Raw genomic sequence first — 12,559 nt, 5'->3', positions numbered from 1 at the left:
ATACAGGTTTAAAAATATTTAAAATGTTATCTTATTTTTGTTGATGTTGTTTGATTTTTCTTGTTTCCATTTCTCATTTTAGTAGTAGAAACATCTAAAAGAAAATATCCTTTTTCACTCTAAACATGAAAATAAATGAAAACTTTTGCATTTGGAGTGGATGGGCAATGAGATCCTGCTGTATAGCACTGGGAAGTATATCTAATCACTTGTGTTGGGACATGGTGGAGGATAATGTGAGAAAAAGAATGTATATGTATGACTTTGTTTTTGCTGTACAACAGAAATTGACAGGATATTGTAAATCAATCATGATAAAAAATTTAAGAATGAAATTTTAAAAATTAAAAAAAGAAAAAACATGAATAAAACAAAATCATAGTAATTTTAATCCCATGTTTACTTACTGTAAGATGACAATATTTAGAGTGTCAAAAGAATTGCTAGAATGAAAAATATCAGAATATTTAACATTTTTAAGCCAGTAACATAAATTTTCTGATAATATCAGATAATTGATAAAAGAAACAGCAAGACAAATAGACTTTTTAATGTATTAAAAAAACAAATACTGCTTGAAACAAAGTAGCTTTTGGAAAGAAATAAAAATAACAAAGACCTGGTAGATAAGACAAAATTATGTGGAAATATAAGAAAGAAAGTTAATGATAAGACAGAAATGGAGTTCCCTTGTAATGCAGTGGCTTAAAGATCCAGCATCGTCACTGCAACAGCCTTAGGTTCACTTGTTGGCCTGAGAGCTTCCACATGTTGTGGGTGTAGCCAAAAAACAAAACAACAACAACAAAAACTAAGCAGAGCATTGTAAGTCACCTATACTCCTATAAGATTTATTTTAAAAAATAGTAATAATAAGCCAAAAACATGGCACTTGTTCTTTGTGGCAGCTAAAAAGAGCAAACTTGGAGAGAATGAAATCTTCTTTCCCATATGTAGTCTGTGTTACGGTTATCTAGCATGGTGAACAAAACGGAAATGCCCGGGGGAGTTTCCATCATGGCTCAGGGGAAATCAGTATGACTAGCATCCATGAAGACACAGGTTTGATCCCTGGCCTCGCTCAGTGGTTTAACGATACAGCATTGCCATGAACTGTGGTGTAGGCCACAGATGCAGCTCAGACCTGGTGTTGCTGGCGGTGGTGTAGACCCACAATTGTAGGTCTGATTCGACCCCTAGCCTGGGAACTTCCATATCCCGCAAATGCGGCTCTGAAATAAAACAGAAATGCCCTGTCATTGTAGAGGTTACTGTATATTTCTTCTCAAGGGTAGGTGTTCAACAGTGGAGAGCATTAAATAAAAACTCTTCTACAGCCCTTTAACTTAGCTTTTGCCAACCTTAAAAAGCCAAATTTCTGATTGAGTTTATGAGTAAAGCTTAATAGTAACAAAGTTAGAAGGAAAACACCGCATTTTATAAAGTAGAGACATTAACTTACAAAGCAAGTATTTCCTGTTTTTAGAAAATAATGCCCAAAGCTTATGACTTGGCAGTAAACTTATTTTATGAAGGAATCACTAATATATAAAACAGTGAAACCTTGGAGAAGTCTGTAGATTTAGTCACAACGTGGCCACAAAGCAAATAGGAGATTTCTTAGATAAAGTTGGGATGGAAGAGGAAAAAATAAAGATATTTGACTTCTCCAGGGACCTTTTATTAATAATTAGAGATAGTAAGTAATGTCCAGCTATAATTATAATATTTTTCCTTTCTAGTCTATCAAAGTCTTTTGCCAATGACATAACAAGATAACACTATTTTCTATGGGTACTAATAACAGACCCAACAATCTATTCAACTTATTTTGTTTCAATACCCCTTTCAGGTAGTGGATATACTTCTTCTCTGGAGTTCTATGTAATTATGCCAGAGGATCTCTAACTATGTACTATTACTCCAAACCACCAGCACTTCAGGTGTTCCCTGGGGTTCCCTTTCATTCTTAAGGTGCCCTTTATGTATGAGAGACATTGATAATCAACAGTCAGAGTTCCCATTGTGGCTCAGTATGTTAGGAACCCAGCTAGTATCCACAAGGATGCAGGTTTAATCCCTGGTCTTGATCAGGAGGTTAAAGGATCCAGCTTTGCTGTGAGCTGTGGCTTAGGTCATGGATGCAGCTTGGATCTGGCATTGCTTGTGGCTGTTGCATAGGCTTACAGCTGCAGCTTTAATTTGACTCCTAGCCTGGGAACCTCTATATGCTGTGGGTGTGGAGCTAAAAAAAAAAAAGAAAAAAGAAAAAAGAAAGAAAAAAAAAGGAATCAAGGAATCAGGGAATTATCTACCATCATATCTTGGTTACTTGTTATGGCATCTGGTTTCCAGAAAATAGGCTGCTTTGCTCTGCCATTTGTGGAAATACAGCTCAGCACCTGCACAGCCTCCTGCATTTTCTCTGGCCAGCCAGCTACAGTGATTCTAATCAGTACCCTGACATCCTTCACTTGACTTGATGTGAGGAAGATGCTTTCATGGCCCTCTTCCCAAACCATATGCGGGATGGGAGTGGAAGCACAATACAGTGATGACTTTCTCCAAAGTTATTCTCTCAGCAGCTTCCATAGCAACAGTTTGATACCTTAGGGGCATGATGAGCCAAACCAGTGTTACGGCCTCTTTGCATCACTTTTAGGATATGGAGACATTTGGTACCCACTACAGAGCTTTCAGCCTTACAGTCCTCAGTCAAAACTGAAAGAGAGTTTCATTTCCATAGCTTCTTACTTCAGTGACATGATGTACTTATACTGTTTTTAAGCTGTTTTATAAAACTGCCGTGTTGAGGTATGATTGACAAACAAAAAGTCGTACACATTTAATATATACAGCTTGATGAGTTGTCAAGGTGATCATTTTGAAAAAAATCACTGTGTTGTATAATGGAAAATAACATAGTGCTACAGTTATAATTTAAAAACCAACAAACAAATGTTCAGACTTGTATAAAAAGAGATCAGATTTGCTGTTATCAGAGGCAGAGTGTGGGGGAGGGGGCAGTTGGATGACAGTAGTCAGAAGCTACAACTTCTAGTTATAAGATAAGTAACTACTAGGAATGTAATGTACAACATGATAGATGCTATTAACACTGATGTATGTTAAGAGTAAATCCTAAGGGTTATCATCACCAAAAAATTTTTTGTTTCTTTCAGTCTGTGTCTATATGAGATGATAGGTATTCACTAAACTTATTGTGATAATCATTTCATAATGTATGTGAGTCAAATCATTATGCTGTATGCCTTAAATGTACACAGTGCTATATGTCAGTTATATCTCGATAAAACTGGAAGAAAAAAAGGATACTCAAGAGACAGGTGGTGCCAGAGGATACATCCCTGCTCACTCTGTGAATGTAGAAAACAAGTTTACATCCAGTGTCATTGAGGAAATCTTTGAACCCCCAAACTGCCATTGTTTGGGGGACTCTTTTATTGAGAATGACTAAGGAGCTGGCTATAATCAGGTATTCAGAATCAAATTTGTAAACCTAAACCTGCATTTAAAAGAAAAAAAAGCACACATTTAATGTATAAAACTTGATGAGTTTGGATGTAAGTGCGCACCCATGAAACCATCACCACAATCTACGCTGTAAGCATCCATCACCTCCACAAGTTTTCTCCCACCTTCTTTATAAATAAATAAATATTTTTATGGTAAGAACAGTTAACATAAGGTCTGCCCTCTTAGAAAAAAAAAAACTGGGGTATACAATACATTGTTGTTAACTTTAGGTAGTATGTTGACCAGTAGATTTCTAGGACTTAGTCATCCTGCATAATTAAAACGTTGTCCCCTTTGACTAATACTTCTCTGAAGCTCCTAGTAACCACCAGTCTACTCTCTCCTTCTCTGGGTTTGACTATTTTAGATTCCCCATGAAAGAGGTATCATTTAGTATTTATTTTTCTGTATCCGGCTTCTTTTGTTTAGCATAAGGACATAATGTCCTCTGGGTTCATCAGCTAGGTTTTTAGTTGGGATTGACATATATACACTACTATATGTGAAATAGGTAACAAAGATCTACTGAATTTCACAGGGTAATGTGCTCAGCATTGTGTAGTAACCGATATGGGAAAAGAATCTGAAAAAGCATCTATGCATATATAACTGATGTAACTGAGATATATATATATAAAAAGTATATAACTGATATACTTTGCTGTACACCTAAAACTAACACAACTTTGTAAGTCAGCTATACTCCAATAAAATTTATTGAAAATAAATAAAATAGTGGGAAACTGATATGATGGCATAAATTAAAAACTCAGTAAAAGCTTTGAAGGAAATCTTCCCAAAAGTAAGACAATAGGATAAAGGATGAAAATGAGGGGGGAAAAAAAACAAAACAAGGAAATTAGAGGACCGGTTGTGGAAGTCCATCAACTTCCACAAGTTTCAAAAAGAGATATAAGAGAAAAAATAAAGTCGGAGAGTAACTCAAAATTTCCCAGGACTGAAGAATGTCTGTTCCTGAATTGAAAGATCCTAGTACCAAGAAAAATAGACCCACACCTAGACATATTATCATGAAACTTGAAAAAACTGGTTGACAAGGAAAAGATCCTCAGATCTTCAAGGCGACATATGCATCAGTGCATTAAAAATCAGAATAGTGTAGGACTTGTTTCCAGCAACCCTAGAAGCTAGAGGATAATGAAATGTGCTTTCCAAATTCTAATGTAAATTATTTCCTGCCAAAAAGTTTACTCAAATTATAAATAATATGTGAGAGTAGAATAAAGCTGTTTTCATAATGCATATATTTAACATTTCTGTCCCATGTCCCCTTTCTTGGGTGCGCCATCATTATAAGAAAAAAAAAAAAAAGAAAGAAAGAAAAAAGGGCTGTGGAATTCAGGAAGCGGGAGATATCCACCCATTAAAAAGGAAGGAATCTCGGAGTTCCTGTTGTGGCGTGATGGTTAACGAATCCAACTAGGAACCATGAGGTTGCAGGTTCGATCCCTGGCCTTGCTCAGTGGGTTAAAGATCCGGCGTTGCCATGAGCTGTGGTGTAGGTCGCAGACATGGCTTGGATCCCCCGTTGCTGTGGCTCTGGCATAGGCCCGTGGCTATAGCTCTGATTAGACCCCTAGCCTGGGAACCTCCATATGCCGCAGGAAGCAGCCCTAGAAAAAAGGCAAAAAGACAAAAAGACAAAAAAAAAAAAAAAAAAAAAAAAAAAAAAAAAGAAAAGAAAGAAAAAGAAGGAATCTCCTAAAGGATAGTTCCACTAAGAACTCTCCTAGATAGACAGTCCAACCTGGAGTAGATCCAAATAAAAAGACTTCAAACTGATTGATTCTAGGATGTAGAAAAAAGAAGGAATTGGAAGAACTGCTTTATTTTATAAGAAGCCCAGGAGAAATAACTATGGGCTTCTTTAGTTCACTCTGATAAAAAATTAAAACCAAATTTGTAAAGTGTAATCAAATCATTGATTAGAAAATTCACAAGTTTCTATAAACCCAAATTGAGCAAAATTCTTTTCTTCAACATCTCTGCACTTTTGGAGTTCCTGTCATGGCGCAGTGATTAATGAATCCCACTAGGAACCATGAGGTTGCGGGTTCGATCCCTGGCCTTGCTCTGTGGGTTAATGATCCGGCATTGCCATGAACCGTGGTGTGGGTCGTGGTGTGGGTTGCATACATGTCTTGGATCCCATGTGGCTGTGGCTGTGGCCAGGACTACAGTTCCAATTAGACCCCTAGCCTGGGAACCTCCATATGCCATGGGTGCAGCCCTAAAAAGACCAAAAAAGAAAAGAAAAAAAAAAAAAACTGCACTTTTGAGAGATGTAATTTCATGTTAAAAGTTAGCCATTCATAGTTCCCTTGTGGCTCAGTGGGTTAAGGATCCAGCATGTCACTGCTGCAGCTTGGATTGCTGCTGTGGCATGGGTTCAATCTCTCGTCCAAGAACTTCCAAGTGCTGTGAGTGAGGCCAAAAAAAAAAAAAGCAGTTAGCCATTCGACCACAGCAGCTATGGTCATTGATTTGGGTTCTGGATGGTGACTCTTGGGCTTCTCAGTGCTACTTCTAGAAAAATTCTAACCAAGTCCCTTCTTTTAATGGAATTTTTAAAACCCACACCTTTTCTTACAACTTAGTGAATCCTGTTTCCTTCTTCATTTTTTTTTTTTGTACCACCTCAGGCAACTTTTGTCTGAACTAATTTACTAGCTTACGTACCCATTACCCAGATTACAAGTTATCTTTTCTGCTTGATTGAATTAATACTCCTTTAAGAAAGTTTACATTATCTCATTATTAACCAGTCTATATACTATAGTAATTCAGTTTCTCATGGAGCTTATGTATTTGTAGAGAAAGGTGGGGAAAAAAGTGAGCATAGTAAGTAAATTGTCTAATAAATGAAGTGAAAGGGCTAATGAGTAAAGAAGATGCAGTGTCAGGAGTGCCAGGAAAGGGGTGTGCTACAGTTTTCTTTAATGGTAGTGAAGGTAAGCCTGATTCAGAGGATGATAAGGATGAGGAAGCACTTTTAGGAAATGAGATACATAGGGAAATAGAATTCCAGGAAGAAGGAAAGAAAGGCCATGAGGCAGAAGCTTGCTCTATATTTCTCAAGAACATACAAGTCAGTGTGACTGGAAAGATGTGAGCAAGGGAGGCATAAGAGGGAGATGAGTTTGGAGAAGTAATGGAACCAGACCATATGGCATCTTAGAAGCTTTTACTCTGGGTTATAGGACCATAGCTCTTAGAGTGAAATGAGACATAATTAATGATTTTGGGCAAAGATGTGACAAGACCTGACTTACATTTTGGAAACTCATTCTAATGGGAATATGGAGAAAAGACTGTTGAGCCAACATGATGAATGCAGAGAAACAGTTAGGACACTATTGCTCTGCTTAGGTAAGAAATGATGGTAATTCAGACCAAAATGGTAGTGATGGAGGTAGTGAGAAGGGGTCACATTCTGGGTATAATTTAAATGTAGAGCCAACAGATTTTTTTGATGGATAGGATCAAACAGAGAGGAAGTAAAAGCAAAATAAGGAGTCAAGTATTCCTGCAAGGGTTTTGGCCAAAGCAAGTGAATGTACTTTCCCTCATGTGAGGTAGGAAAGATGAGGGTGGGATAGTCTGGAAGAGAATTCATGAGTTTATTTCTGAACGTGTTAAGTCTGAGTTGCTATTTAGATGTCCGAGCAGAAAATAGGGAAGTTGGCTGTATGACTCTGGAGCTGGGGGAAAACATCTATGCTGGAAATATTAATCTGGGAATTTTCAACATATAGGTAATGGAAACTATACATGCTCTCATCAAAACAGTAAGCACTGTGAGTTCCCTTGTTGCTCTGTGGTTAAGGATCCAGCATCGACACTGTTGTGGCTCGGATGGCTGCTGTGGGTGAGTGGGGTCGATCTCTGGCCCAGGAGCTTAAGCATGGCATGGACACAGCCAAACAACAACAACAAAAAAATAGAGTAAGCATTGACAGATAACTAAGAACTGAGGCCTAAAGTCTCTGGTGTTGGAAGAAGAAATCTGATAGAAGAAATCTGATAAATGAAGAAGCTGACGCAGTAGGAGGAAAACCAGGAGACTGTGATATTATGGCACCCAGTGAAGAAAGTGTCTGGATAAGGAAATAGAGGTCACTGTGTTGAATGAGAACTGAGATGCCCATTGATTTTTATCAAGGTGAAGCTTATTGATAACAAGACCAGTACAGTGGGGGGGCCTGTCACCCCATTGGAGTGGATTTAGGAGAGCGTATGGGAGAGGAGGCGTTGCAAATAGCAAATACAGAAAGTTTCAAGAGTTTTTCTGCACAGGGAGCACAGAAGGAAGGACTCGTCTGTGGAGTAAACTGGGTCAAGAGAAGGCTTTTTATAAGATGGGAGAAATAGCAGCATATCTTTATGTGAATGAGAGTAAACCAGCAGAGAGGGGGGAAAAATGATAGTGTGGAGGAGAGAGGGGAGTTTCAAAAGGTTTGTCTTCAAATAAGTAATAGGGGAGAGAGAGAAATGAGCTTAAAATAGGAGCAGATGAGAGGTTGAGAGGGCGGGTGCAGATGCTGGGAGGTGGGTCAGTGTGGTACTGAGGGTCTGTGGAAGTCCTCCTCTGAATGCTTCATTTTTTTTCAGTACATTAGGTAGCTACAGCATCATTGAGAATATGGGTGGAGGACATGTTTATTCAGGCTGTTAGGAAAAAGGAAATGGCGTGAAATCATCTTCCAGGAGAATGGGAGAGAGAATCCCTAGTGCAAGTGCCAGGCAGCGCTCTGGGTCCACATGGACTTCATAGGGATCTCGCTGGAAAGCTTGCTTATCATGACTGTTTAGTTATATTTGAAAATGAAAAGGATCTTTATGATTTTAAGATGGATTCTGAATAAAGAATGTTCTCAAAGAATAAGCTAAGTTTCACACAGAAGTCCAGAGAGCTCAATGTGTAATCATCAGTGAATTTCTCTTGGACGTGTCCATACACACGTGGCCACAGCTGTGCTTACATAAACATTACAGCCTGGCTTCTCTTCTTCCTTTCTTCTTAAAACCTTTTTGTATCCCCTTTCCACGTATCTTCCCTTTCTTAATTGGTATGTGTTTCCTTTTCTAGGTGGAGATGTTAGTATTTGAACTGATGAGTATTATCGTTATCTTTGAGCTGGGCAAAAGGAAAAACAACTACAAAAAAAAATACTAGGAGTTCCCGTCGTGGCTCAGTGGTTAACGAATCTGACTAGGAACCATGAGGTTGTGGGTTCGATCCCTGGCCTTGCTCAGTGGGTTAAGGATCTGGCGTTGCCATGAGCTGTGGTGTGGGTCATAGATACGGCTTGGATTCCCCGTTGCTGTGGCTCTGGCGTAGGCTGGTGGCTACAGCTCCGATTCCACCCCTAGCCTGGGAACCTCCATATGCTGTGGGAGCAGCCCAAGAAATGGGAAAAAGACCAAAAAAAAAAAAAAAAAAATACTAGAATGCCTGAGAACAGAGAAGGGAAATTTACATATTTAGATAGGAAATACCTCAAAAGGATAGGCCCATGAAGGTAAAGCCAGCTGAACTATGTTCTAAATATTAAAAAAAAAAAAAAGAAGCAGCAGAAAATTGGATTAACTGAATACTGAACCTCTTATTTAATGATCTAGTTTTTCAAGCAAGGAAGAAAATATGTCTTGCTTCTTAGTTTTCATTTACTTGAAAGAAATTCATATAGTCCCTTGTTTACTTTTAAACCAAGCAAATTCTTATAATAGTTGGCAGCTTCCTATCAAAGCTCATATATCTCAGCTTGGTGTTTTAATATCTAACTGATAGCATTGGCTTGAGAATTGAATAGTGTTATTGTTATTATAGACAAGTTACCATTAGCTACGTATTCCCAACATTCCTAAGGCCATACAGCTAGGAACTGGTAGAACTAGAATTATCACTACTACCACCTCAGTCCTTAAACCAGTTCCTATGGGTCCCACGACTGTTTCCTGCGTGGAAATAAAATCAGAAGGCGAGAATGAGTTATCCGGAGTTCCCGTCGTGGCGCAATGGTTAACGAATCCGACTAGGAACCATGAGGTTGCAGGTTTGATCCCTGGCCTTACGCAGTGGGTTAAGGATCCGGCATTGCTGTGAGCTGTGGTGTAGGTCACAGACGTGGCTCGGATCCCGTGTTGCTGTGGCTCTGGCGTAGACCAGTGGCTACAGCTCCAATTAGACCCCTAGCCTGGGAACCTACATATGCCGCAGGAGCGGCCCTAGAAAAGGCAAAAAGATAAAAAAAAAAAAAAAAAAAAAAGAGTTATCCTTGATCCTTGAATTGAAAACTCTTTTTACAGAAATAAAAGTTTATACATCATTTCTCTGAAGATATCACTTCTTTCCTTCTCTCATAGAATATAATGACTTGATGGAATATTAAATACAAGCTACTCAGTTCGAGGGAAACAAGACACCTGGGCTAGAGCTGCAGCTGCATTTTTAGCACACTGCTGCCCCCTGCTGCCTGGTACTTATTATATTTTTTCCACAAAAAAACAACAGAATCATGCTGATGCCCCCAAAAGTAACCAAGATGACATGGGTGGTGGAATGTTAACTTTTATATTACTGAAAAGTCACTTCTTCCTGCTCTTCTGTATTACGTCCACCCCATTAAATTAAAAGTCAGCAATTTATTTATCCAGTGCCTTCTATGGGCCTGATCCTGTCAGAAGCACTGAAGATGGAGAAGAGAAAACCAAGAGTTCTGAACTGACAGAATTCACATGCTTGTATGAATAAATAGTCAAAAAATAAGAAAAATACCAGTAAGTAAAATAATTTAAAGTTGTGATACATACATTAAACAGCAATGTTGATCATTAATATTTATGAGTCTCTACAAGCACAGAAAATCAAAGGCACCGTTCAAAGTGCTTTGTGTGACTTGATTCTCGTAGAAACTCTCAAGTAGCTGCTTCACTCTTTAGTTGAAGGTTCTGAGGCAAGGCCAGAATGATCCTTAGAGGCAGAACCAGAATTTGAAACAGACCATTCTGACTCCAGGAATGTTTAGGGCCAGCTTCTCTGGGGAGATAACATGCAGCAAAAGGAGAAGCCAAGCTTTTTAAGATCTAGGGGAAGCCCAGCCAGGCGGAAGGAACAGCTTATGCGAAGGCCTAGAAGGGGAAGTGAGTTTGGAATGTCAAGGTCCAAGTTTGAAAGACTCAGTATTAGAGGAGCGTGCAAAGAAAGTAACAGAGGCCCATTCATGCTCAGGGGCTTGGATTTTATTCTGAATTATGAAAGGGAGCCACTGGAGAATTGTGATCAAGGGAGTAACTTTATTACTGATTTAAGGAATTCACTCTGTTAAAAGGACAATAAAAAAAAAAGAATGTATATAAATGTATGCTGGGTCACTTTGCTATATAGCAGAAAGTTACAGAACATTGTAAATCAAATATAATAAAAAAAATTTTTTTTAAGACAATACAGAACCAGGGTTGGTAGAGGGCAGCTAGTTAGGAGATTGGTAACTTCTGTCCCATCTGGGCCATCTCTTCTGGAGACCTGCCATTCCTAGTTCTCCAGCCCTTCCTCTCACCAGAGCCCTGAGCCGTGTTATTTTCTGATCGTCTCTGATTTGCCAGTATTCCCCTCACACCCAGCACAGGGCAGGTTATTCTTAAGTCTCATCAGACAATAAAACAGGAACCTCCCATAGTCTTCCCATCATATGCCAACTGGAGGCTCCCTCTGCTTTCCTTCCTCATGTCTCCCATTCAGAAACGGGACTGGATTTACGATCAACTAAATCACTATGTCCTTAGCGTGATCCTTACAAATCTAGAATCCAGAGTTCCCAATGTGGCTCAGTGGTTAACGCATCTGACTAGGAACCATGAGGTTGCGGGTTCGATCCCTGGCCTTGCTCACTGGGTTAAGGATCCGGCGTTGCCGTGAGCTGTGGTGTAGGTTGCAGATGCGGCTCGGATCCCACGTTGCTGTGGCTCTGGCATAGGCTGGCGGCTATGGCTCCGATTCGACCCCTAGCCTGGGAACCTCCATATGCCACGGGAGAGGCCCAAGAAATGACAAAAAGACAAAAAAAAAAAAAAATTAATGGAAAAGTCAAGAAGAGGCAGTTCAAGAAAAAGAAACATGAAAGGCAAACCCTCAGCCTCCACACTTAGCTAAAACCATATGAAATATCATTTTACACCCATCAGATTAGTAAAAGTTAAGAAACCCAACATTAAGTGTTGACAAAAATGCCGCTGGTGTGGCCCTAGAAAATACAAAAACAAACAAACAACAAAAAAAAAAACCCACAAATCTAGAATCCCACATCATGTAATTTGCAACAGATTTCTTCTGCTACCTCTTTTTAGAAAAATATGAAGACCAACTTTCATGTTTCTAAATATAAAATCCTTATTTGTCCCTAAGCTTATTTCCCAGCAATAAGGTAGAATACTTTTATTTTTAAGTACTTATGATTTCCCATTAGGTTAATTTTTTTTCTTGCCCAAGCATTAGTAAATTGTTCTAAGACTGTTTACCTGCTTTATTTCAACTTTATCTGGATTACTATTTTAGAAGAGAATTAAATCCCTTTGTTCCATAAATACAGCAGAAGGACTAGAGTGGAATGATAGAAAATTCTCAACCTTGTTTCTATAAGTTGTGAATATCAGTAAAAACAATTCAGGCAATCAGAGCGAAAGTTTTCATTACTTCAGTGAAAATGTATATAATGTTTGTATGAAAAAGGAAGTATGTTTAGCTAGTGGTAACAGATACACAACTATAGTATTTACTCGAAGTAAACCTTTATAATCACACGAAATGACCAGAGAGAGGCAGTTCAGGTTCCACAGAGTCATCAGGCGCTGTCTCTCTGTTCTGCCTTCCTTAGCCCATGGCTTCCATCTTTCACATGGCTTCTCGCTTTCCAGCCATCATGCCTCCCACGTATCTTCACCTGAACATCCTTTTGGGCCCATCAGTCACAACTGTCCCTGGAAACTTTCTCCAGCCTTTTCC

At 38.9% G+C, this 12,559-nt stretch overlaps 1 protein-coding gene and 1 long non-coding RNA gene across 20 annotated transcripts in view; one reads left to right on the top strand and one right to left on the bottom strand.

The window, feature by feature from the left end:
- Positions 1-12,559, top strand: part of OXR1 (oxidation resistance 1) — a 519,861-nt gene that overhangs the window by 326,808 nt on the left and 180,494 nt on the right. The gene's annotated exons all lie outside the window — the stretch shown is intronic.
- Positions 1-12,559, bottom strand: part of LOC106510005 (uncharacterized) — a 77,122-nt gene that overhangs the window by 23,678 nt on the left and 40,885 nt on the right. The gene's annotated exons all lie outside the window — the stretch shown is intronic.

The sequence above is a fragment of the Sus scrofa genome, chromosome 4 (genome assembly GCF_054392235.1).
Source record: "Sus scrofa isolate SSC_HxYL_T2T_F1_AM1 chromosome 4, Sscrofa_HxYL_maternal_Yorkshire_Landrace_v2.0, whole genome shotgun sequence".
Lineage (NCBI taxonomy): Eukaryota > Metazoa > Chordata > Mammalia > Artiodactyla > Suidae > Sus > Sus scrofa.
This window is presented reverse-complemented; position numbering and strand designations above follow the sequence as displayed.